Genomic DNA, 27,766 nt, shown 5'->3' with positions numbered 1-27,766 from the left:
TGTATATATATATATATATATATTTGTGTATGTGTGTGTATATGTTTGTGTGTCTGTGTGTCCCCCACCATCGCCCGACAACCGATGCTGGTGTGTTTATGTCCCCGTCACTTAGCGGTTCGGCAAAAGAGACCGATAGAATAAGTACTAGGCTTACAAAGAATAAGTCCCGGGGTCAATTTGTTCGACTAAAGGTGGTGCTCCAGCATGGCCACAGTCAAATGACTGAAACAAATAAAAGAGAGAGTAAAAGAGTATTATGATCTTGATGTTGCCATGATAATCTTATGTATGCTACCTGTGGGCAGGGCCGTCTTAAGGCATGGAAACACTGGAAAGTTGCCCTTGTGCATCACAGCTTTAAGGTGCCCAATTCTGATCTATCTATTCTGTCGCTTACTGTCAATAAACAAATACTACAGGACCTAGGGCATTGATTTGCTATGGAGCTTATAATGTTGCTAAGACAGGAGGCCTATAATGCTGCTTGTAAGGAGGAGCTCGCTTGGATGTTCTGCTAATGCTTAGGTTCAAGTAGCACCCAGTTCATGTTAAGAGTGGGTGAGGAGGGAGTCAATAATTGGAAGCACTCCATCGGTTACGACGACGAGGGTTCCGGTTGATCCGAATCAACAGAACAGCCTGCTCGTGAAATTAACGTGTAAGTGGTTGAGCACTCCACAGACACGTGCACCCTTAACGTAGTTCTTGGGGATATTCAGCGTGACACAGAGTGACAAGGCCGGCCCTTTGAAATACAAAGTACAACAGAAACAGGAAGTAAGAGTGAGAGAAAGTTGTGGTGAAAGAGTACAGCAGGGATCACCACCACCCCCTGCCGGAGCCTCGTGGAGCTTTTAGGTGTTTTCACTCAATAAACACTCACAACGCCCGGTCTGGGAATCGAAACTGCGATCCTATGACCGCGAGTCCGTTGCCCTAACCACTGGGCCATTGCGCCTCCACAGTCAATAATTAATACATATACGTAGGGGTGTCTTTGAGCTGTTGAAGGAAACATGACTGACATTGTCCCCTTCAAGACACTTCTCTTGATCTCGTTTCTTAGAGTGAACAACTACCACCACAACAACAACTACAAAGCCCCTCGTTGAATTTAGGATATGTTGCTTTTGTTGTTGTTTAGACTCCAGGCGTGCCTTGACTGAATAAGCCACTGTTACAGTTCTTTTTTTTCTCTCTTTTTTTCCGGTTGCCCCATCCTCGATGTTCAGCTGGGTCAAGGGCTGTCTGTCTGCTCGGGACAACATAGTAATATAAAACAAGTAGTAAACGCATAACACAAGCTCCCATGTCATGCCAACTTATGAGTGACGGCTAAACTAATATTTTAATCATCAGATATCGATAATATATTCATCAATACTATCTATCGTTTCTAGCATGTTGAACGAAGTTATGGAACAATGGTTTTCAAACTTTCTTTGTCGTGGAATCATTGTACGATTTTGCAAAAATCGCTGAACACAAATCTATATTTTACAAATAAACATTGCCCATTGCAACTAAAATCTTAATTAGAAGTGAAATGAAACAAATATTATTCGAGAAAGAAAGCGTATTCGTATAAAAATAAAATACGTCTTATTTTGAAAATGCTTCATACCAATTTTTTTTATTTATTTATAAAATATATTACGAAACATCGCCTATATTTCTATTGAATTTTATTAAAGACCACCTTGTCTCTGGTAACAGCACAGCATTTTCGCAAACCCCACTTTCGGGGAAATTAATTTCGACGATCAATTATTTTTTACTAGCAGTATCGCCCGGCGTTGCTCGGGTTTGTAAGAGAAATAACTATATAAGCATTTTTAGAGAGTTATAGCCAAAAAATGCATTAAAAATGGAAAAAAAAATGATGGTAATTTTTTTTTAAATCGTTGACTCATCGTAGACATTTTTAGAGAGTTACTTCCCTTATATAATAGCGAAAAAATGCATTAAAACGGAAAAAAATGATGGTAAATTATTTTTAAAATCGTAGACTCATCGTAGACACGCGCTAATACCCAGAAGGGCTCGATATGAATCACGACTATAAGATACCCGGTTTTGGTTAAACTGCACCGCAAAATGTGGGAGTAGTTAGGAATCTAAATCGTAGGAGACAGACACACTTCACTTTTATATATAAAGAAGATTAGCAGCAATTGATTGGTTGGTGGTGTATTGTGACCCGGTTGTCTAGAGTTATCTACCTTTATACAGAGGTCGCATGAATCACCCTTCAGTCTGATCATATTCATGGATACTGTAGCGTGCATGTGGTCCCGTCGGAACATTCACCCCACATCTGCTGTCATCAAATCCCTTGGAGTAAGTTTACATTCGATTTTTATCAATACCTTTTTTAAATCATCGATTTATATGAGTCTCACATGAGGCTGAATACGAAGATTAAATTTTTTTCATTAATCTATAATTCTTCTGTTTGTATTTTTACGTAAGAATTTTTATGTAATTAATTAACATCCGTGGCCTTATTCGTTAATTAATTAACCAATTAATCAGCATCTATGATGAAACGTCGCTCTTATTTACATTAGATCTCTAAATATCCTATATTTTGAAATCTATCGGTTTTACTAGCGTTGTTTATTAAGCAAGGTTAAAATAGATTCTTTTCTCGTTGGCTTTTTCCACTGGTTTCCCCAGTTTTTACTCAGAATTCTATTTTTACAAAAAGATTTTGTATTTATATTTCAGATCGATTTAAAGATCTTTTTTTTATTATTATTATTTGGGCGATCTTTCGTCTCTAGTAGACCTTTCCGTCGATCAAAAGTTCCCGCAAGCCCATATGTAAAAAAAAAAAAATTTTTTACGGAAATCGACGGAAAGGTCTACTAGAGACGAAAGATCGCCTTTTTATTATTATTATTATTATTTGTTACCTGTGGTTTCTAACCCACAAACATTCTCCCTCAGGTTGTTCCAGAATCTCTGTCTTCCTTGGATCGACCTGCAAGCTAACCTACATATACACACTCGGCTTTCTTTATACCTTTTATATATAATCTGATACACAGTTTTCGCAGTAGTGCCTCTTTATGATTACCAACTAAAAAAAGCCGGAACTTCAGCAGACAGTATATACAATATTAACACAGCTATTATATAACTGTTAACAATATTATTATATAATCCTTTTTTTTTAAAACCCAGTATATATTCTTTTACCGGTTCCCATTATCAGACTGGCCATGCTGTGTCACCGCCTCCTAAGGAATAATCAATTACATTGCCCCCCTCCTCCTCCCATCAAAAGTACATATTTGATCGATTTCAGAAAACTAAATACTTATATAATATTACCAACAGAGAACTTCTACGCGGTCGGTTCGGTTCGGCCTGCTAAAATCATTATTCAACTCTCTTTTCAAATACACTTTTCATAAACTTAAAAAAAGTAAACCACTTTATATAATATAGTTCTAGATAGTTCTTTAAATGTATTTCTTTACTGTACTGCCCACAAGGGGCTAAACATAGAGGGGACAAACAAGGACAGACAAAGGGATTAAGTCGATTACATCGACCTCCCCAGTTGGAAACTGGTACTTTATTTATCGACCCCGAAAGGATGAAAGGCAAAGTCGACCTCGGCGGAATTTGAACTCAGAACGTAACGACAGACGAAATACGGCTACGCATTTGGTTATGGCTAGATTGATTGTTTTTTTTTGCCATAAGGTCTGTTCGCTCTAGGCTAAAACATTTATATAAATAGTTACATCGTAAATGTCATATTACTATTAAATAACAATACAGTAAATAAGTTTTGTCTCTGTCTGTCTGTCTGGTACTTAGCATTTATTTAATCTATCGTTAATTGCCTTGGTACCGGTTTGCTATTTAAAAGCGAAAGCTGTCCACCAATTCCTGGGATTTTCCTATATTTGTGAGTCGTATTAAAACAATTACAAATCAAACTCTATAAAGTTTCCATCGACACATTTTAAAAAAAAATCGATTGTAGATTTTTTTCAATAATAAAATAATCGGGAACTAAAAACTATCAGATCGACGATCTGATCGATAGGCAGTTGGATGGATCGATCGATTGGTTGATTGATAGAAAAACGAAGTCGATAGTAGTTTCTACTACGTTTGTATACAGCTCAGTGCATGTGACCGCACCTACCTTATTCCATACATTAATTAACCTTCTTCTTCAAACTAAACTGTGCAGTTTATAATGCTGTAGCTTCCCACATCAGGCCTTCCCTCCCGATTTCACTAGTTTTTGAACGACAGAGAAGAGAATAGCAGTATAAGACGAATTAATGTTTGTCTAATTAATACTCTTATCTGGTGGAAAAAAAATGAGATTCGGGTATTTCTAAACACGCTTAGATAGAAAGATATCAGAACCAGCTAACGCAGTAGTTTCCACCTGCTAGAAATAGCAACTGAATCCCCCGCTAATTATTACTCTTCAAGGCATTATCTAAAAAAGAAAAAGAAAAGAAAGAATCCATTTGCTAATTTAGCTACTGGCTATAAAAAAGGAAAAAAAATTGACGTGACAGTCAACATTGGAATGTCTAGGTCTGTCTGTTCATTCGGGTTGACCTGAAACTAAACAATAACAAAGCATGATTTGCTATTTTTTTGGTTTTAAATATTAAAATTAGTCTTTCAGGCTTTTGTCTTTTTTTGTAAGATAGAAAGCATAAATAGATCCTTTGTTTTAAAAGCAAAAAGTATATATCTGTCTCTGCTCAGACGCTATAATTGAGAAAATTCATGCGTATATACCAACTATAATGAAACTACCTATTTATTACACTACTACATGTTATAGTAACTGGTGTTTTGATCCAAAGTCACCTCCGATTGAGTAAAACCTGTGATCAAAGTTGTTTCAATCGTAACTTATTTCTCTATTATTTTATTCAGTTACGATTACATAAGACAATGTGGCTTCGCCTTTATTTTATTTTTTAAATGGTTAAGGTAATTCGAAGAAACTTAGCTGATATTTCAGGCGTGTTGCAGCAGGTCGAGTGACTGCGTAGAGACTACCTTGTCGACTGGTATATATTTTAATTTATTATTTTGGCAAACACCCACACCAGTCTATTTATGGATCCACAATGCAAAGCTTACAAAGAAAAAAGCCTAAACATATTTGTTTCTGGCTTTTATCTTTCTTATCTTTTATATCTTTCTGTTTATCTTTTATTTGTTTCACATCAGACTGCAACCATGCTGGGGCTACTAGTAACATTTTAGTCGAACGAATCGACCCAGTACTTATTTTATAAGTCAGTTTTGCCGAACCGCTAAGTTACAGAAACGTAAAACACACCACCACCGGTTGTGAAGCAGTGGTGGGGAACAACACAGGCACGAATACACACACACACACAACGGGCTTCTTTCAGTTTGTGTCTACTAAATCCACTATAGCCTGAGGCTATAGTAACAGACACTTGCCCCTAGGTGCCTCACAGTGAGACTGAACCCTGAACCTTGTGTTCAAGAAGCAAACCTTTTGCGATACAGATACACCTGCACCAAAATATATACAGTTCAAATTTATAGGAAGCAAAAGACAAAGACAGGTGGAGGACCAACAAGCAGGTATATTAGGAAGAATGGAAAAATCTCTAACATTTTGAACATATGCTCTTCAACAGAAAGGACTGAGAGGAAAAAAAAACTGAGAAATATGTAGGGAAAACGGTTCAACATGATGAAATATGTATGGAGAGAATAGAGTACCCACTGTATGATGTAAGAGTTTATATGTGTGCAGTCAGCGATCCATCACAGACATTCATTCATTGATAATAATTGTTTCTAATTTAAGCTCAAGGTCATACATATATAACAATACATATATATATATATACATACATACATACATATATATATATATATATATACAAGTATCATCGTCATTGTTTAACGCCTGCTTTCCATGCTGGCATGGGTTGGACGGTTTGACTGAAGGCTGATGAGCCAGAGGGCTGCACCAGTCTCCAATCTGATCTGGCAAAGTTTCTACAGCTGGATGCCCTTCCAAACACCAACAACACCGAATGTGTAGTGGGTGTTTTTTATGTGCCTGTCAGGCAGTACTGGTATCGGCCACGCTCAAATGGTGCTTTTTACATCCCACCTGCATAGGAGCCAGTCCGGCACTAGCAATGACCATGCTCAAATGGTGCTTTTTTTACGTGCACTGGCACAGGAGCCAGTCAGTGGCCCTGGTAACGATCACACTCAAATGGTGCTTTAACCGTTCCACTGGCATGGGTGCCGATCAGGTAGTTCTGTCATCAGCCACGACAGTGATTTCACTTGCCTCAACTGATCTTCACAAGCATAGTTTATTGCCCAATGATTGAAGGGTACTCTTAAATGGGCTGGTTTTACAGCACTGGCATAGACCACAGTTATGGTCTAACTTGGCTTCCTGGGTCTTCTCAAGCACAACATATCTCCAAAGATCTCAGTCACTTGCCATTGCCTCAGTGAGGCCCAATGTTCGAAGCTCATGCTTCACCACCTCATCTCAGGTTTTCCTGGGTCTACCTCTTCCGTAGGTTCCCTCAACTGCTAGGGTGTGACACTTTTTCACACAGCTGTCCTCATCCATTCGTAACACATGACCATATCAGCACAGTCCTCTCTCTTCCACACCACATCTAACACTCCTTAAGTCCAACTTTTCTCTCAGGGTGCTGACACTCTGTCGTGTATGCACACTGACATTACACATCCAGCAGAGCATACTAGCTTCATTCCTTGCAAGTTTACGCATGTCCTCAACAGTCACAGCCCATGTTTCACTGCCATGTAGCATAGCTGTTCACGCACGTGCATCATACAGTCTACCTTTTACTCAGAGTGAGAGGCCCTTTGTTATCAGCAGAGGTAGGAGCTCTCTGAACATTGCCCAGGCTATCCTTACTCTATCCTTACACTTTCAGAGTATCCACTCCCGCTACTAACTTGGTCACCTAGGTAATGGAAGCTATCATCTACTTGTAGTTTTTGCCCCTGAAATGTGACAGAAGCTGTTCACTGCACATTTTCAGTGTTTATTGCTCCTGAGCATTTGCCACACACAAAAACTATATTCCCAATTAGCCTTCCTTTGATATTGCTGCACCTCTTCTGTGTCCATAGCATTTACTGGTACATCTTATAGACTTTCTACCTACGCCTTTTCTACAGATCGAGCAGGGCCATCTACCTGAAGGGATTTGTGGTTTGTCTACCTTCCTATTTATTAAGACTTTGGTTTTTGCTAGGTTGAATTTAAGGCTCTTCAATTCTGATCCTTGCTTCCACACCTGAAACTTCTCCTCTAGTTCTGATAGTGACTCAGCCATTAGAGCAAGGTCATCAGCATAGAGAAGCTCTCAGGGGCATCCTATCTTGAATTGTTCTGTTATTGCCTGGAGGACTATGATGAATAAGAGGGGGAATAGGACTGATCCTTGGTGAACCTTTACCCGGAATTCTTCACTGTACTCATCGCCAACCCTCACCTTACTGAAAGCGTCCCTGAACATGGCTTGTACAGCTTTCACCATTCATCTATCCCTAGTTTCCTCATTGACCACCAGATAAGGGATTGGGGGACCCTGTCAAAGGCTATCTCCGTGTCAACAAAAGCCAGGTACAGAGGTTTATCTTTGGCTAGGTATTTCTCTACATATATATATATATACATATATATGTACATATATATATGTATATGTATGTATATATATATATATATATATATATATATATATATATATATACACACATATATACGCACGCACACACACACACACACACACATATATATATATATATATACATACATATTACTCTTTTACTCATTTCAGCCATGCAGCTGTGCATCACCACTCCTGCACGTGCCTTTTTCCCGATCGTTGGAACATTTGATGTATAATTGAGTTTGATTCTGATACCCTCGTCTGTACTTTATGTTCGTTCATCTGGTATTGTGGAGAGGGAGATGTCTAATTCCTTTTTGAAGACATCTACTTCCACCTTATGCAAATTTTATATACATATTTTACACATAATTTTACATATATATATATATATACACACACATACATGTATATATGTGTGTGTGTGTGTATATGTGTATATATATATATACACAAAGGAACAGAGCCCTCACCCCATTGGACAACAAGAGGTAAAAAGTACCCACCACAAGAAAAGGAAGGACGAACACAAACAAGGAAAGGAAGAAAAAGGAAAAGACAAAATTGAAACAACCGAAACCTCAACCCACCAAACAAAAAACAGAAAACCCCCATGGAGGATCCAATGCCATCCAAAACCCTACAGGAAAGAAGGAATTTGGAAGGCACTCAAGAACCCGCAAATTTTACCTGCAAGGCAAATGTTGGCATGGGGAAGACGGCAAAAACTACCAGCTTGCCCATCCGACACCCCGCCAGGGGCCTTAAAGAGAAAATCTTCCCCGAGGAAAGACAACAAATTTCTCCAAGGAAAAGATTTACAAAAGAAGTGCGCTCTTCAGAGGTTATGCGCAACGCAGCAGCTGAGCAAGAGTCTTTTTTGTACATGGCACAAAAGATTGTGCAGCAGCTGATCTGGCTACACCAAGCACAAACAAGGAACCTTGCCCACCACTGCGCAAGATCACCACAGTCAACAGATACGGGATGGCTTCCCCTAATGCCAGCACAGTCATCACGCCAATATTTTTACTAAATATTGGGGGACTGTTGCATCATAATAAAAGCAAAATTTCTTTCCTGAGAGATCTTACTGCATGCAATCGAGCCCTATGCATAGCACTCGTGGAAACTCTCCTCAGCCCTGATATAGAAGATGCAGAAGTACACATACCAAACTATGCCATACTGCGAACAGACAGAAGGGAAAGGAGCCATGGTGGAGTTGCTGTTTAGATCTGAGATGACCTCACACCCCAGGTCTTAATGACATACTCAATTTCGGTATGTGACACTCTAATTGTATACATAAGACAACATAATATAGTCATATGCAATACATATTGCCCACCGGATGCTCCAAACCTCATAGGCAAGTTTGAAGATTGCCTCACAAGAATTAAAGAAATCCTCATGAAACTGTGACACCACGTGACCATATTTCTTATGGGTGATTTCAATTTCCCCAACATCAAATGGCCCGAAGGTCTCATACTCTCAGGAATGACTCATTGCAAGCAAGCACAGGTGGAGTCCCTGCTCAACCTCACCAATGCCCTATTCATGGAGCAAGCTGTACTCAGACCAACTAGGGTGAATAACATTCTGGATCTCTGCTTCACAAACAATATGGACATCATTTATGATGTGAAAGTGATGCCGACATAGGCCTCGGATCACAACATAATAGAGCTGTGTATGTTTGGACCGAAAGTAAAACCAGAGACATACAGCCTAAAGGAAGTACCCGAAATCTCTCCAATCTGAACTTCCACAAAGCAGACTGGAAATCGATCCAAAAAGAGATCCTCAGAGAGGACTGGCCAAAATGTCTCTCCACACCAGACATTGACATGAAACTAGAATGTTTCATGTCTGTTGTGCAAGCCATATGCCAGAAATATGTCCCAGAGCACAAGGCCAAAACAAATAAGAACAAGATTCCAAGGGAGAGATAATGGATGAAGGTTGCAAATCGACTCAACCAACATCTCAAAAGTAGTGAAATGTCCTGCCTAAAAACAACACTGATGGAGATTGTAAAAAGGCTGCAATAATCCTATGTGAGGGAGAAAGCAGACAAAGAAGCCTGGGTTATAAAAAACATTAATTCAAATGCAAAGGCCTTCTTTCATTACGCGAAAGAAACAGCCTTAGTATGCTGCAAGATCGGACCCCTCTTCCAAAAGGATGGCTCGTTCACAGACAGTCCAACTAGGATCACTGAGGTACTGAATTACCAGTTCAAATGTGTCTTTACCACCCTTTTGGAACACAGACAAGTGAACGAACCAGTGGATTTCTTTGCCGCCTCACCTATAACTAGCAAGGCAAGTCACAATCGAATACATCGACATTAGCGAAGAAGATATACTGCTAGCCATAGATGAAGTGGACACAAACTCAACTGCTGGTCCTGATGGTTTCCTAGCAATCCTCCTCAAATCATGTAAGCATGCCCTTGCAAAACCCCTCCAGATTCTCTTCCAGAGCTTTCTTGCAAATGACAGACTGCCAAGCAAGCTGAAGGAGGGAATAATATGTCCAATCCATAAAGGAGGCAGCATTTCATCTGTCTTTGCATTCTGAATTCAAATTCTGCCAAGATCAACTTTGCCTTCATCCTTTTAGGGCCAATGAAATAAGTACCAGTTGTGCATTGGGGGAGCAAGCCTCTTCCCACCAATTTCAGGCTTTGTGCCTCTAGTAGAAAAGGATCATTTATGGGTGAATTTACTTTGAGATATAGTGTTAAAATGGTGTGTGTGTGTGTTATTTCTATGTGGTATCAATGATATAACCAAAGTGAAACTGTGATCTTGTTTACATTCTCCAGTAAACAAAATTCCTGTAGTTTCAGTGAGTCATTGTTTTCAATGTGTAAACATAACCGAATTAAAACACTTTACTTGAAAGACAGGTGAAGGTTTGTGACAGGAAGAGCTAAAAATACAACTGGAAATTCCTAGGATTATATTCTGTTTCTTAGGAATTCCCAGAAAATTTATTTAAAAACTTTACGTTGCTAGACAGTCTTAAAATGCTTGAGTGATTCAGCAAGCAGTCTTTTGTGTGTGTCCCACAAAGATTGTTTACAAAGACATTTTCTTGGAATTCTCAAGGTCCAAATTGTAAGGAAACTTTTTAGAAATGCAGTTGGATTTTCTTGAGATTAAATTCTGTTTCCTAGGAATTTCCAGCTGCATTATTTAAAACTTAATTATTCATTGCAAGGCCATGTTAAAATGCTTGGGTGGTCTAATAAGCAGTCTTTTATGTCATTTAAAGATTATTAGCATAGACATATTGTTAGAGCTAGTACAATGAAAATAGATGAATCTCCTTTGAAGTGTATCAATCTACAGAAAATAATATTGTGAGAAAAATTATATCCAAACTAGTTGCTGTTGATAGATTTTCTTTGAATGTAATAGTTAATAGGAAAGCTATTATGGATAAGGACTTGGTTTCTGCCAAAGAAAGGTTCTCATTTAATGCAGATGTTTCAACGACATTATGAATTGGAAACGTTTTGTGATTAGTGAAATAATTTAAGGAGAGAGGAATTTTGAATAAGTCAGTATTTCTTTATATGAACATAGATCTTTGTGCAATCACAGACAGTTGCATGTAACTGTACATGTGTCTGGCATGTTCTGGAATTCAGGAACGATCAAATTTTATGGATGTTTGCCGGCTGAAAAAATTTCTTAAATATTGAAACTCTTTGAGCAAAACTTTCTGAATCCAACTTTGATTTGGTAAAAAATATAATTAATAAAGCAAGTACTGTGGTTAAAATTGGTAGAGATATTAACTGCAAACATAAACCACATTTGGGTGTCTGGAATGTTCTTTGCAAAAATATACTCAACCAAATTGCGATAAAGCTAATTTAACTAATGATCCTTGCAACAATGATGTTTAAAGGTACATTTAAGGATGAGGATCAAAACAGATTTTGCATTTATGAATCTGGTTGTTTTGTCAATCAGCAATAAATTGAACTTAGTGAAGTAGTTCCTATTGCAGAAGACCTTTCATGTCATTAAAAATGTGAGAACAGTCGTCAATTGATTTTGTAGGACTCCAACAAAAAAACGAAAGATTTGCCAGACTCGTCTGGCACCACCATCCGTTCGTGGCCATTGCCAGCGCCGCCCCGACTGGCCTCCTGCCGGTGGCACGTAAAAAGCACCATCCGTTCGTGGCCGTTGCCAGCCTCGCCTGGCCCCATGCCGGTGGCACATAAAAAGCACCATCCGTCCGTGGCTGTTTGCCAGCTCTGTCTGGCACCTGTGCGGGTGGCACGTAAAAAGCACCCACTACACTCACGGAGTGGTTGGCGTTAGGAAGGGCATCCAGCTGTAGAAACACTGCCAGATCAAGATTGGGCCTGGTGCAGCCTTCTGGCTTCCCAGACCCCAGTTGAACCGTCCAACCCATGCTAGCATGGAAAGCGGACGCTAAATGATGATGATGATGATGATGTCAAAGAGGAGCATGGTAATGAAGTGCAGTTAATCAGTCATACTAAGACAGATTGAATAGTTTAAGGAAATGTCTAAATGATTTTTACTCTTTAGAAACTGTATTGTAAAATTTATGAGAGAACGAGCAACTTCTCAGTTTTTCAGACATTGAATTTAACGCTGTCCCTGCTGTTATATCAATGTTGGAGCTAATTCATAATGGAATTAAAAAATTAGGTCAAACAAATGCAATCTCGATCTCTGCAGAAGGCTTAAGTTTTTATATAGAAAATTTATATAGAAGATAGAATCGATAGAATACTCCCACCTGCTGAGAGAATGTTTTTAGAAAAGACTCATATAGTAAAGGAGGAAAATATTTGATTGGATTAACAATGCATTTAAATAATCCTCTTTTAATTTTGGATCCATTTAATTCATTTTTAATTTTGTCCTCAGAAATTTCACTGCAAAATTATCGGAAGAAACTCATCATCATCATCATTGACATCATTTAACATCTGTTTTCCGTGCAGGCATGGGTTGGAGGGGAGCTGGCAAGACCAGGAGCTGCACCAAGTTACATTGTTTGCTTTGGCATGGTTTCTACAGCTCGATGCCTTTCCCAATGCCAACCATTTTACAGAGTGTACTGGGTGCTTTTTACATGGCACTAGCATTGATATGGTCACCAAGTACCTTGCAGGACAAAAGCCCCTCAAATGGGAGTGGGGAGTTGTATTGAGTGAATATGGCTTTTTGCCAGTTGAAAGATTTAAGGTACAGAAGGGACAGATATAAAGATTTAAGGTATAGAAGGGACAGATATAGATGTCTTGCTGTTGAGTAGTTACATGGAAAGCAAAGATTGAGCTGGAGAGTAAGATAAAGAGTGGCAGTGAGAGTGATAATGGTAGAGATGTGTTGGGACATGCCCTTGAGAGACATTGCGGAGGGGGGTGAGATTAGGTGAGGTAATGTAGAGGCTTCGGCTGGATGAGTGGGTAAGACAAGGTGACTGTAGCAAAATGTTAATCACTTAAAAGAATCTCGTTCTAAACTTAAATACATAATAATTTTCTTCAAAAACAGTAATAGGCATTTTTGCTGTAAGTACCAGGGCTTCAGTTTGATTGAACTTGTGGCTAAGATATTCGTTATTATTCCCCAACACAGATTTCATCATGAACGTGATGAAATACTTGATGTGGTTTTTGTTATAGATGCCACTGCATAGGTCAAATTTTTACTTGGAGAATGGTGCTGGAACAAAATGGAAGCTACTAACAGTGGTGCATTATTTTGAACTAATTTGTCACAAATACACTTATGTCCAATCAGTTGTTGGAGGCCTCAATGTGTATTCATCACATTAGCATGGAAACCAACACAACCAAGGCAAAACTATATCTGCTGGCATGTTACCCTCTGAAAGAGTTTCTGCCATGTTCAGCAGTAAGATTTTGGAAGACGTTGATCGCTTGTACTTTTATATAATGCTTCCTTCACAGCTACAGCAAGGGCAAAGATGAAATAGTTGTCTGTATCAACCAAGTACATTGTCATTTTCAAAACTGGCTTTTGGTCTAGATCAGAGAACCATGTAACTACAAACATTCATGTATATCCAATTGCTTGTTGTATAGCTGCAATGCATGCCCAATAAGTATGACAAAAACTTTTCTGCCTTTGCTGTATCCTCTTTGTTTGCACTTGGGACTTATCTCATAGTTTGGTTTTCTCTTGCTCAAAGGCCTCTTTGAGGGCTTGATACACACTCCATTGTGCTTGGAGCAAGCTCAGCCGTGAATTTCACTGCAGTCCGTACTGAGATTACATAATTGACAAGGTAGGCAGCTGCAAATATGAATTTGTATGATCAAGTCAGATATTGGATCTATGCCCTATGCCTTGTTTATATAATGTCTGGGGCAGAAATCATCATTGGTTGATGATCTACGTAGGACATCTGATTGCTAAATATGGTTGGTTTCTGTTTGCAATCTCATAGATTCACTGGGGGAAGCTGACTCAACTTGTACACTGACATGAAATATATCTCAATATCAGGCCGTTGCCAGCCTCACCTGGCTCCCGTGCCGGTGGCATGTAAAATGCACCATTCGTCCGTGGCCGTTTGCCAGCTCCGTCTGGCACCTGTGCGGGTGGCACGTAAAAAGCACCCACTACACTCACGGAGTGGTTGGCGTTAGGAAGGGCATCCAGCCGTAGAAACATTGCCAGATCAGACTGGGCCTGATGCAACCTTCTGGCTTCACAGACCCCAGTTGAACCGTCCAACCCATGCTAGCATGGAAAGCAGACGCTAAATGATGATGATGATGATTAGCCCATGTTTAATAGCAAATGATGTAACATACATATGTGCACTCCACATCCTGATGCAACCAGTATGCAGTGGATGTAAGACAGAAAACACTCTAGACACAGGCATGACAATATAGTTAACAAGTTTGCTTTCAAACCTGTGGTTTTTGGATTTAGTCCCACTTTGCAGCACCTTGAGCAAGTGTCATCTACCATGACCCCCAGCTGACCTAAGCCTTGCCAGTGAATTTGGTAGATGGAAACTGAAAGAAACCTGTAATTGTGTGTGTGTGTCTGTACATGTCCCCTTGTTTCAAAATTGTGCACTAATTGTAAACAAACATTGCCATCATATAAGCACTTCATATAAGCAGTTCATGATTAAAAAACTATGTAATACATTTCGTTACCTAGAAATATATGAATGTTGGTGATGGTATCTGGCTGTTGGCCTGACCCATGCAAGCATGACAAAGTGGACTCTAGAATGATCATGATGATGACACCTGGTATATGGTTAAACAATTTTCACACATTTATATTATAGTGTGTTTGAAGGTCAAGTGAATATTGTACCTAATATCAAAATATTAGCCATGTATTGAATTATATACTGAATTCTGTACGTTAAATTGTCATTTTTATAGGAATTGGAAATCATTCACTTCATCGTTATCATTATTCAATACTCATTTTCCATGTTGGCATGGGTTGGATGGTTTGACAGGAGCTAGCTAGAGGGCTACACCAGGTCCCAGTCTTTTGTTTTGGCATTGTTCCTACAGCTGGATGCTCCTTCTAATGCCAAACATTTTACAAAGTGTACTGGATGCTTTTTATGTGGTGCTGGCATGGGTGCACCTTATGTGGTACCAGTGCAAATGCTTTTTCTTAAAGTTAATTATCAATAGTAATGTTTGTGGTCACTTCTTCAACATGGCTGTTCCATACAAACGAACATTACTGTGATTTTTTAACCCTAAAAGGATATTTCCTCTAGCAGGTGAACGATGCAACCTGCATCCAATATATTGCATTATATCAGATGCAGGTTGGATCGTTAACCAGCTAGAGGAAATGTCCTGTTGGGGTCAAAAAATTACAGTAACGTCCATTCATACAGAATTAATAATTCACAACACAGTATTTTGTTTTACAGAATAATTTGAAAAAATGTTAACTCTTCTGATATCTCCTGAACTGTGTAACCTCTTGAAAGAGCTGTTCTTCACTCCCGCTCCAGAGCGTCGGCTGCGGGGTCATTCCGAAAAGCTCTATCTGCGACGATTTCATCTCAATCGAAGGAGAGGGGCTTTCTCCGTCCGGGTTGCGGATCCGTGGAATAAGCTGCCGGACGAGATGGTGAAGATGCCGACGACCGCTTGGTTCAAAGTCTCCTTTGACCAGAAATGGCCTGAACACCACCCTGTACATAACTCCATGTCCCCCTACATGGCCTTGCTTTTTGCTTTTTGAGCCAAAGAATTAACTAAAAACTTCATGTTTTAAAATGATCACACACACACTCACATGCAGTCTCACATACACGTACATACATGCATGCACATACTCACAGACATATTTATTCTCCAATTTCTCTTTCTGAAACACAACACTATTACTTTATCTACATCTCTCTTGCAAAAAAAATAAAAGATTTCATTGTGAAACACTCTTTATTTCCCAAACTAAAATTTCTCTGTCTTGGTATTCAGTTATTACAGAAAGTAACAGATGTAAGCAATAAGCTAAACTGAATTCTCCGTCATATCTTGTATGCTGCCATTCATTGTTCTGAGTGGCTTTCACTCAATACAAAACCAAATTGATTGAATTACTGATCTTTAATATTCATCTTTCATGAATAATGAAAGACAAAACTTGCTCTTGTCAGACTCTTATTCAGAAGTATAAAGTACATTAAAAAAAATGCTTAGACATGTGGTCTGACTTTCTATCATCTTTGTTGTCTCCATTGCATTAGGGTAGAGAGGGTTTCTCTAAACCCATGGTTTCCAACCATTTTTTGCCTGTGGACCCCCCTTGATACCTATTTTATTCTACTGAACTTCCATAGCTATTTGATGTATTAAAAAAATTCGTCAAAGACCAAATTTGTCCTTCAACTCTCTAGAGTATAAGTACCAGGTATATTAATTTAAATGACTATAATCTAAAAATGTGGTTTAGTAAGATATATTTACTAGAAAACCGGTCGCTTTTTTTTACTTTTTTTTCCTCATAATTCTAACAACTCATTTATTTACTTAATGGGTGTTAAAAGACTAGAAAATTTTTTTAAATATACATAAGCATCATCTGAAAGGTAATTGCTCCCAGCCTTTCCCATGACAATTATGATGTCTTTTTTTTTTAATCTAGTTTTACATTTCTCTGGTCCTGATGACTTTTGGAAATACATAACTGATAAAACATCTGTTACTATTGCTCACTAGCCCCTCGGCCAGCTCTGATTGAACACGAAATTAGTCTGATATAATTGATCAAGGTGCAACCCTCATATACAGTGTTCCTGATATACTATTTCTCTTCTCAAGTGAAACCCATAAAACATACTCAAAGATGCAGTTTAAAAGTTTGTTTCTGTACATCTGTAGATTCTGGGGATCTAGTCTTTTTCAATCGCAAAATGAGCCCCCTTTAATTTTGCTCAGATTGCTTTCAATTTTGGTGCTTTGATGCAATTTTGATTACGATCAACCAATTCCTTTATCTCATAAATTAAAGAATCTGATATTATTTGGAATTAAAGTTGGGAAATTTGGGTATTGTGCCTGCCAGAAAAATATATTGAATGGTACTGCTTCAATGCCTATCAAACTGTCACTTCACATAGAAACACATGTAACTGTTTTGTCACCTGGATTCCAGAACATCCCGCTGTGCTTGAGGAGAACTGTTGAGTCAAGTACATGAACATCGAAATAAATATCAATGGAAATAGTAGTTGTGATACCTGTGCCGGTGGCACATAAAAAGCACTATCCGAACATGGCCGTTGCCAGCGCCGCCTCGACTGGCTTCTGTGCCGGTGGCACATAAAAAGCACCATCCGAACGTGGCCGATGCCAGCGCTGCCTCGACTGGCTCCAGAGCCGCTGGCACATAAAAAGCACCATCCGAACGTGGCCAATGCTAGCGCTGCCTCGGCTGGCTTCCGTGCCGGTGGCACGTTAAAAGCACCAACTGATCGTGGCCACTGCCAGACTCCCCTGGCACCTGTGCAGGTGGCACGTAAAAAGCACCCACTACACTCGCGGAGTGGTTGGCGTTAGGAAGGGCATCCAGCTGTAGAAACTCTGCCAGATCAGACTGGAGCCTGGTGCAGCCCCTGGCTTCCCAGACCCCGGTCAAACCGTCCAACCTGTGCTAGCGCGGAAAACGGACGTTAAACGATGATGATGAGGATTTCTACTGAAATACACTGCCTTTGTTCAGTTCATTTTAAAAATGAAGAATTTAGTAAAATAACTTAGTCATTATTATGCTGGGGTTTGGAACATGAATTAACATGAAATTTTGGTAGACAATTTCAGTTTAGATCAATTACAAACAAAAAGTTTTTATATCACAGAACCTGTAGTCTCAGGTGGTTTGGTATCAAAAGGGTTAAAGTAAATGTCTTACAGTTTACAGTTGTGTACCCATCCTACTTAGTAAGCAGATTAAAAATGAAAATTGAAATGAACAGCTAGCAGTAAACAGCGTGTAAATGCTTCATCAAGGACCACTACACAATAATGTTGTAAAGCAAGTTATATAATTATTATTTTTACTAACTGGCCGAAACAAACCAAGGAAACTGGTCAGTCCAGTTATGAGTAATCGTGAGTGGGAGTTTAAGGCTACATTTCAATGTCATTTAGACATAACAGTTCAATGTCATTGTGCATTCTTGTCAGTGTTAAATGGAGCCAGCAAATAGACTTAATGAATACAGTGACGTAGACTGGAATTCTGGGAATGGTTTCAGAAATTCATGTTTTATTTTAGTACTAATGCCTCACACTAAAGTACTAATTGGCGTAATACAGGATCTGTATATCCTTCCCTCTGGCTGTCTCTCATTTCTCCTTTCCCTCGCTATCTTGTTCTCTCTTTCACACTCAAATAAGTAATCAGACTTAGATACTTTAATAGAAGAATCCTGTGGATGCGAAGTTCTTTCCACTCGCCTGCTAATTCACCTTCCATTATGTAATAGGTGGCTTTTGTTATATCATCAATCACCTCTAAGAACCATTACTCCTATGCAACTTTTTGCAAACGTATATTACGTATAAAAGTAGTTGTATGAACAATGCCTGGACTAATCAGAATGGATAACATTACTGGATACGTTTGGCCTGAATGGTGAATGTGGCAGTGTAAGATATTAAAATGGGTGTGTTGTATGCATAAGAGGTAATAAATTCCTACTGATCGAGACCGAATTTTGTTTTCATATTATGCTTCTAGCATTTTCAGTTTTTATATATCAGTAACACCTTCTGATAAACTATTGACTTTACACCAAAAGCTCTTCTGTAAAAACTGTCCTGTTGAAGTAGAATTCTTATGATGACTGATTGAGTAATTAAATATTTATGGCTCTACTTTACAGGGGAGATATATATACAAATATAAAGTGTCTTTTTTGAATATCAACATAGGTTTACATCCATATGTGTGCCTGCCTATAATATATATGTCTGTGTGTGCGTGTGTGTGTATACATACACACAAGTTTGTAATAATGACGTCAAACGAAATAGTGGTATTTTGAAATCATTTAATATATGTGTGTCAAATTTGCGTAATATATGACAGGAAATTCATCCCTCCTCAGTTAAGACATTTCAAAGTATGAAGGAATTAGCGTAACATGAAATGCGTGTGTGTGCATATATATATTCTTTTATTCTTTTACTTGTTCCAATCATTTGACTGCGGCCATGCTGGAGCATCGCCTTTAGTTGAGCAAATAGACCCCAGGACTTATTCTTTGTAAGCCTAGTACTTATCCTATCCCTTACTTTTGCCGAACCGCTAAGTTACAGGGACTTAAACATACCAGCATCAGTTGTCAAGCAGTTGTCAGCATCGGTTGTCAAACAGACACACAAACACACACACACATATATATATATAACAGGCTTCTTTCAGTTTCTATCTACCAAATCCACTCACAAAGCTTTGGTTAGCCCGAGGCTATAGTAGAAGACACTTGCCCAAGGTGCCACACAGTGGGACAGAACCCAGAACCATGTGGTTGGTAAGCAAGCTACCTACCACACAGCCACTCCTGCACCTATATATATATACTCTTTCTCTTTTACTCTTTTACTTGTTTCAGTCATTTGACTGCGGCCATGCTGGAGCACTGCCTTTAGTCGAGCAAATCGACCCCGGGACTTATTCTTTGTAAGCCCAGTACTTATTCTATCGGTCTCTTTTGCTGAACCGCTAAGTGATGGGAACATAAACACACCAGCATCGGTTGTCAAGCAATGCTAGGGGGACAAACACAGACACACATATATATATATACATATATACGACGGGCTTCTTTCAGTTTCCGTCTACCAAATCCACTCACAAGGCTTTGGTCGGCCCGAGGCTATAGTAGAAGACACTAGCCCAAGATGCCACGCAGTGGGACTGAACCCGTAACCATGTGGTTGGCATGTAAGCTACTTACCACACAGCCACTCCTGCGCCTATATATATATATATATATATGCGTGTGTGTGTGTTAAGGCAGTGAGCTGGCAGATATGTTAGCATGCCGGGTGAAATATCTAGTGGTATTTTGTCTGCTGCTACATTCTGAGTTCAGATTCCACTGAGGTCGGCTTTGCCTTTCATCCTTTCGGGGTCGATTAAATAAGTACCATTTATGCACTGGGGTCGATATAATTGACTTAATCCATTTGTCTGTCTTTGTTTGTCCCCTCTCTGTGTAGTCCCTTGTGGGCAGTAAAGAAATAAGAAATGTTAGTACTCCGGGCAAAATGCCTAGCAGTATTTTGTCCATCTTTACGTTCTGAGTTCAAATTCCACCGAGATTAACTTGGCCTTTCACCCTTTCGAGGTTGATAAATTACGTACCAGTTACGTACTGGGATCAATCTAATCGACTGGCCTCCTCCCCAAAATCTTCGGGCCTTGTGTCTAGAGCAGAAAAGTTATGTGTGTGTGTGTGCATGTATGCGTGTGTGCATGTGTATATGTATGTATGTGTGTGTGTGTATATGTATATATATAAAATCACTAGAGTGGTATTTTGATTGCCTTTAATGTTATTTATAAGCAAAGGACAATTATATCTATTAAATACAAGTTGTGCATTTAATCAAACGCACGAATTGTATTTCCGGAATTGATATTTAATTGCCAATCAATTTAATGTAGAGGTTTTTATCTCTTTTACTTGTTTCAGTCATTTGACTGCAGCCATGCTGGAGCACCACCTTTAGTCGAGCAAATCAACCCCAGGACTTATTCTTTAGAAGCCTAGTACTTATTCTATCGGTCTCTTTTGCCAAACCGCTAAGTTACGGGGACATAAACACACCAGCACTGGTTGTCAAGCGATGTTGGGGGAACAAACACAGACATACAAACATATACAAACATATATACATATATACGACGGGCTTCTTTCAATTTCTGTCTACCAAATCCACTCACAAGGCTTTGGTCGGCCTGAGGCTATAGTTGAAGAAACTTGCCCAAGATGCCATACAGTGGGACTGAACCCGGAACAATGTGGTTGGTAAGCAAGCTACTCACCACACAGCCACTCCTGCGCCTAAACAAGGTGTTAAAGATTATTATTATTATTTTTGTTATTGTTATTATTATTATTATTATTATTATTATCATTATATGCTGGCAGAATCATTAACACCTCAAACGAAATGCTTAGTGGCATTTTGTCTATCTTTACGTTTTGAGTTTGAATTCAGTCAAGGCCGACTTGCCTTTCATTCTTTCAGGGTCGATAAAATAGCTACTATTTGAGCAATATAATTGGCTCACCCCTTCCCTGAACTTGCTGGCCTTGTGCCAAAATTTGAAATCATTATAATTATTATTACATACCCAATTAAATTTAGAATCGCTTAGATAATAATATTTTATTAGATAGTAATAATTCAACAAATATTTAGCTTTTCTTTTCTTTTCCTTTCTACGTTTTCAATCAATTGTCTTCCAACCGATTCGGTTTTCTCTAAATATATCTTTCTCTAAATAAGTCTTTCTAAGAGAATAAATTTCAACCAATTTGTCTTTTCAGTCAGTGTTTTCTAACAGGAAATCATTCCACCTTATTGATTAAATGCTAGCTGCTAGTGTGTTTGTGCACATATATACATAGGCATGTGTGTGTATGTGCTTTACTCTTTACTCTTTTACTCTTTTACTTGTTTCAGTCATTTGACTGCGGCCATGCTGGAGCACCGCCTTTAGTCGAGCAAATCGACCCCGGGACTTATTCTTTGTACGCCCAGTACTTATTCTATTGGTCTCTTTTGCCGAACCGCTCAGTGACGGGGACGTAAACACACCAGCATTGGTTGTCAAGCAATGCTAGGGGGACAAACACAGACACACAAACACATACACACACACACACACACACACACATATATATATATATATATATATATATATATGACAGGCTTCTTTCAGTTTCTGTCTACCAAATCCACTCACAAGGCTTTGGTCGGCCCGGGGCTATAGCAGAAGACACTTGCCCAAGATGCCACACAGTGGGACTGAACCCGGAACCATGTGGTTGGTTAGCAAGCTACTTACCATACAGCCACTCCTGCGCCTTTATGTTGTTCTTAAAAAGGCTTTCTATGAATTCCTTTCTACTTATTATTGCTGTAGTTAACATTAGATTTGTCTTATTTTTGTGTTTTAACTGAATATGGAACTGTATCTGTTTAAGGGTGGCAGGCTTAATCTCTCGCATGGGTGAACAGAACAATCTGGTCCCTGAGTACATTTCTCAGAATCCACTATATTGCAAGCATCCAACCTAGTCTTTGTTCTGAAGATAACCCATCAGTAGTTTTTTTTTTTTTTTGTTCCCCACCTTCTCCTAAAACTGGCTTTGGAGGCCAGTCAAAAAAGATCATGGAAACTGCTCTTCTTCTTCTGAATAATCCACAATAAGTAAATAAATTAATTAATTAATCTCTCCCATTCAGACATATCTCTGCATACTGATATTGACTGATTCAGTTCATAATATTGCTTACAACTGAACAGCAAATAGTAGGTAATTAACACATTTTTCCAAATCAGACAAGGCTCACGTGAATAGCAATCTTATACTAAGACTTAATAGGTTTGTAATTTAGATAAGCTCTTTGTATTTTGTGCCTAATTACATATCTTTCATAATAAGTAATTCATTAACAATTTATCGATCTGTTTGTCTAATTCTGTTTATATATTTACTTTTGTGTAAGTCTTTTATTGTTTTTTGTTTTGTCAGGATAAGTGGGTTTTGCTGTTACAACCCCCTTGCTATCTCTAATTGAGAGGATCTATGACCAAAGACATTCTAGCTGTGACCATGCCATTGATCTTGGGGTATCTAGGACTAAGTTATCTAATCTCCTCTGTATTAAGATGGCATGGTTTGATCTGAGAGATCCAATTTGTTTCTAGTAGGTTGAGTTGTTGTACAGAGGTTTCCTCTTTTATTTGTTATCTTTATATTTATACTAGCAGTATCGCCCAGCGTTGCTCGGGTTTGTAAGGGAACTAACTATATAAGCATTTTTAGAGAGTTACTTCCCTTATATAAACCAAGCGAAAATGCATTAAAAATGCGGAAAAATTATGGTAAATTTTTTTTTTAATCATAGACTCATCGTAGACGCGCGCTAATACCCAGAAGGGCTCGATATGAATCACGACTATAAGATACCCGATTTTGGTTAAATGTGGGAGTAGTTAGGAATCTAAATCGTAGGAGACAGACACTCACACAACTACATTTTTATATATAAAGATTTTCTTTAGCATATAAACATTATATAAATGTGTGTGTGGGTGGGTGTAGTTATGATTGTATGTATCTGTGAATCTGTCAATACATATACTGCTATACGTCTATACTCACACACACACACACACGCACACACTTTTTTCTCTTTTAACCTTTTAGCATTTAGACCAGCCATATCCTGCCCAAATATTCTACCTGTTTTATGTCAGATGTGGCTTCTCACACCTGTCCTACAATGTCATTCTAAAAATAAAGTATCACATCATCAAAATCTTGAACCCATGAAATCATGTGTGACTAATTCAAAAGAGTGTAAGTAAATAAGTTTTACATTTGCTAAAGTAATCTGAATGCTGATAAAAAACGATAAACGTTGCCCCTTTTCAAACCTAGCCAGGCTCATGGGCCCGGTTTTTGTGGTGTATGTGTTCTCCCCAGCTGGATGGGACGCCAGTCCATCGCAGCATTACTCAAGAAACAGGAAGAGAGAGTGAGAGAAAGTTGGGGCGAAAGAGTACAACAGGGGTCGCCACCGCCCCCTGCCGGAGCCTCGTGGAGTTTTTTAGGTGTTTTTGCTCAATAAACACACACAACGCCCAGTCTGGGAATCGAAACCATGATCCTCTAACCGCGAGTCCACTGCCCTAACCTCTAGACCATTGCTCCCCACATCTGAATGCTGAAGGGTTAAATATATTAACCTATCTATCTATCAAAAATACCAATTCCTGTCTAATCTAGTGGATTCCACATGTGTGTTGGAACATTCTGTGACATCACAACTTGTCAGTAAGAGTGTTGAAAATTTAAGACATTTTGAAAGTCAATCACTGCTATCATGATTAAAATGTCACATATCTCTAAATTTCTTTATGATGCTGATTACAAAATGTTTACACAGAAAGTTATAAACATTTCAATGATATATATTTCTTTACTACCCACAGTGGGGACAAACAAGGACAGACAAACGGATTAAGTCGATTACATCGGCCCCATTGCGTAACTGGTACTTAATTTATCGACCCCGAAAGGATGAAAAGCAAAGTCGTCCTCTGCGGAATTTGAACTCAGAACGAATGACAGACGAAATATGGCTACACATTTCGCCCGACGTGCTAACGTTTCTGCCAGCTCGCCACCAATGATATAAATTAAGAATGGGCTTCACATGCTTCTTCTCTCCTATATCCAGAGTTGAGTGCTACATTGTCTTAAATCCACTTAGCACAGCGGTCCCTCATTCAAAGATTTAGCATCTTATACAGTTGAATGTATGTTTATTATGAATATACATGAAAACTATTGTGCTGACTTCAAAGTACATAGAAATATATTTCTAACCTGTTCAGATAATTAGAGAAACTAATTCAAAATAATTTCATTAACTCTTGCAAACTGTTGAGTTCTTCCTTTCAGCTGTGCAATATGAAGTTTCCAGTTCAGTTCCACTGAATGGCATCTATAATCCTGGGCTGACCAAAGTGTTGTAAGTGGATTTGATTGTTAGAAACTGAAAGAAGCCTATCATATATGTATGTATATATAATTATAAATTTTTCTTTAGAAAAGCATAGAAAGCATGAAGCGTCTCGTATATATATATATATATAGATATATATATAGATATATATATATATATATATATTTATACATGTGTATCAATATGTGTGTGTGTGTGTGTCCCCTTGTATTTATGCTTGTGCTCCATCACCACTTTACAGCTGATGTTGGTTTGTTTACATCCCCATAAATTAGTGGTTCTGCAAAAGACACCAACAGATCAAGTACCAGGCCTAAAATTAAGTACTAAGATTGATTTGTTTAGCTAAACCCTTCGAGGTAGTGCTCCAGCATGGCCGCAGTCCAATGGCTGAAACAAGTAAAAGTGAAATTGCAATGAAAACCTTGTATCTGTTGTTTTAGTGATCTTGGCTTTGCTGAGGTGTATTTTTGGCCTGGAGACAGCTTAATGCTCGCATCAGTCTAGCCTGTAACATGTAGTACTTATATAGAATGTTGTATTTGTGTTTAATTCTTAATCCTACCATCAAGTCTACTTATAAAAATCAAATCTCTGATCATGACCATAACAGCAACAAGGTGAACTTTGTCAGGTAATTCCCAAGTGTGAAACACGACTCAGATCTTGTGCGCTTATGATCTGACAGATTTCTGAAGCAGCTCCCAACTATAGAGTAACTCTATTTTATTTTACTCTTTTATTCTTTTACTTGTTTCAGTCATTTGACTGCGGCCATGCTGGAGCACCGCCTTTAGTCGAACAAATCGACCCCGGGACTTATTCTTTGTAAGCCTAGTACTTATTCTCTCGGTCTCTTTTGCCAAACCACTAAGTGACAGGGACGTAAACACACCAGCATCTGTTGTCAAGCAATGCTAGGGGAACAAACACAGACACACAAACACACACACATACATATATATATACATATATACGACAGGCTTCTTTCAGTTTCCATCTACCAAATCCACTCACAAGGCATTGGTCGGCCCGGGATTATAGCAGAAGACACTTGCCCAAGGTGCCGCGCAGTGGGACTGAACCTGGAACCATGTGGTTGGTTAGCAAGCTATTTACCACACAGGTTTTTTTTTTCTATTTTTTTTTTTGACAAAGTAATAAATTGCTAATGAGACTTCTGAAATTGATGCTATTTCTTACACTCATTAATACTATCATCATCAAATTCTTTTTCTAGTTTGCCAAATTTATGATACTTAGTTCACTCCCAGCGAAATAAGAGAAGTAGTTCTTGCATAAAGATACTCCAACATATATGTTAAGTATGCTTATTTTGTTTATGACAACACTTAAAGTTTACGAGACATGTATATAAACCCATTGTAGGGTTACTGATTATCTAATGATAGCATGAGCACTTGTGTGTGTATCTAGTTGGCCAGATACACACACATACACACACAGCTACTGTGGCAGATACTAGTGACATGCAAAAAGCACCCATGTCAGTGGCATGTAAAAGCACTTATTTTACTCTCGGAGTGGTTGGCATTTGGAAGGGCATCCAGCCATAGAAACCATGCCAAATCAGACGGGGTCAGGTGCAGCCTTCCAGTTTGCCAGCCCTGGTCAAACCATCCAACCTATGGCAGCATGGACAACAGGCGCTAAATGATGATGATGATGATATATATATATGTATATATATATATATATTCTCTTATTCTTATATTTATTTGTCATTTGACTGCGGCCATGCTAGAGCACCGCCTTTAGTCAAGCAAATCAACCCCAGGACTTATTCTTTGTGAGCTTAGTACTTATTCTATCGATCTCCTTTGCCGAACCGCTAAGTTACGGGGACGTAAACACACCAGCATCAGTTGTCAAGCGATGTTGGGGGAACAGACACAGACACACAAACATATACATACACATATGTATACATATATACGACAGACTACTTTCAGTTTCCGTCTACCAAATCCACTTACAAGGCTTTGGTCGGCCCGAGGCTATAGTAGAAGACAAGGTGTCATGCTGTGGGACTGAACCCAGAACCATGTAGTTGGTAAGCAAGCTACTTACCACAGAGACACTCCTATGAATGTATGTATAATATGTGTGTGCACATCTTCTAATCTCATATACTGCATCATCTGCAAACTTTGTGATGTACTTTAAATTGAGAGAACAAACCTCCATCCTGCCAATCACTTTGATGGTACTTTGATGCAGTAGTGATGGTTTTGTTGCTGTTTGGCCCCAGGTCACCACTGATCAAGAAAGTCTGTGATCAAAAGAATACCTTCCATGACCATCTTGTCTTTATGTGAAGGGATACATTCTAATATATCCTTAAAGTGATAGGATGTAATTTAATGGAACTTTGTCTGCTATTACTAGCAGGACGAGTAATCATGTTGAGGATTCTTTGGTTGATGGTGTGGTGGTGGTGATGATGGTTGTAGTAAAATGTCTGTGTCTTGATACCTAAAAATTCATCGCTCATTACAGATGTCTACAATGGAAATTCTTCAGGGGGTTCATGAAACCTACCAAACTATTTATCTTCAGCTCCTTTTTCAGGGTTGCCAAGGTTTAGTCTGGTCTCTAGATCAACTTTTTTTTATGGAAAAGAAAAATATTTTTTGATTTTGGAATATTCTCTAAAATTTATATTGCAAGAATGCATTTAGAGTCAGAGCCCAAGTATGGTTGTGATTAACAATGC

At 38.7% G+C, this 27,766-nt stretch overlaps 1 protein-coding gene across 6 annotated transcripts in view; it reads left to right on the top strand.

Annotated features, from left to right (window-relative positions):
- The first annotated feature begins 2,208 nt into the window (after positions 1-2,208).
- LOC115224313 (mitochondrial proton/calcium exchanger protein) overlaps positions 2,209-27,766 on the top strand; it is a 106,239-nt gene continuing 80,681 nt past the window's right edge. For 2 of the 6 annotated variants that reach the window (XM_036511572.1, XM_036511559.1), the window contains exon 1: positions 2,223-2,343. The gene's annotated coding sequence lies outside the window, so the exon portion shown is untranslated. Of the gene's footprint in view, positions 2,344-27,766 lie in introns of all 6 variants that reach the window. The other 4 variants (XM_036511569.1, XM_036511565.1, XM_029795172.2 and 1 more) reach the window with 3 other exon arrangements.

This window comes from Octopus sinensis, linkage group LG2, assembly GCF_006345805.1.
Source record: "Octopus sinensis linkage group LG2, ASM634580v1, whole genome shotgun sequence".
Taxonomy (NCBI): Eukaryota; Metazoa; Mollusca; class Cephalopoda; order Octopoda; family Octopodidae; genus Octopus; species Octopus sinensis.
This window is presented reverse-complemented; position numbering and strand designations above follow the sequence as displayed.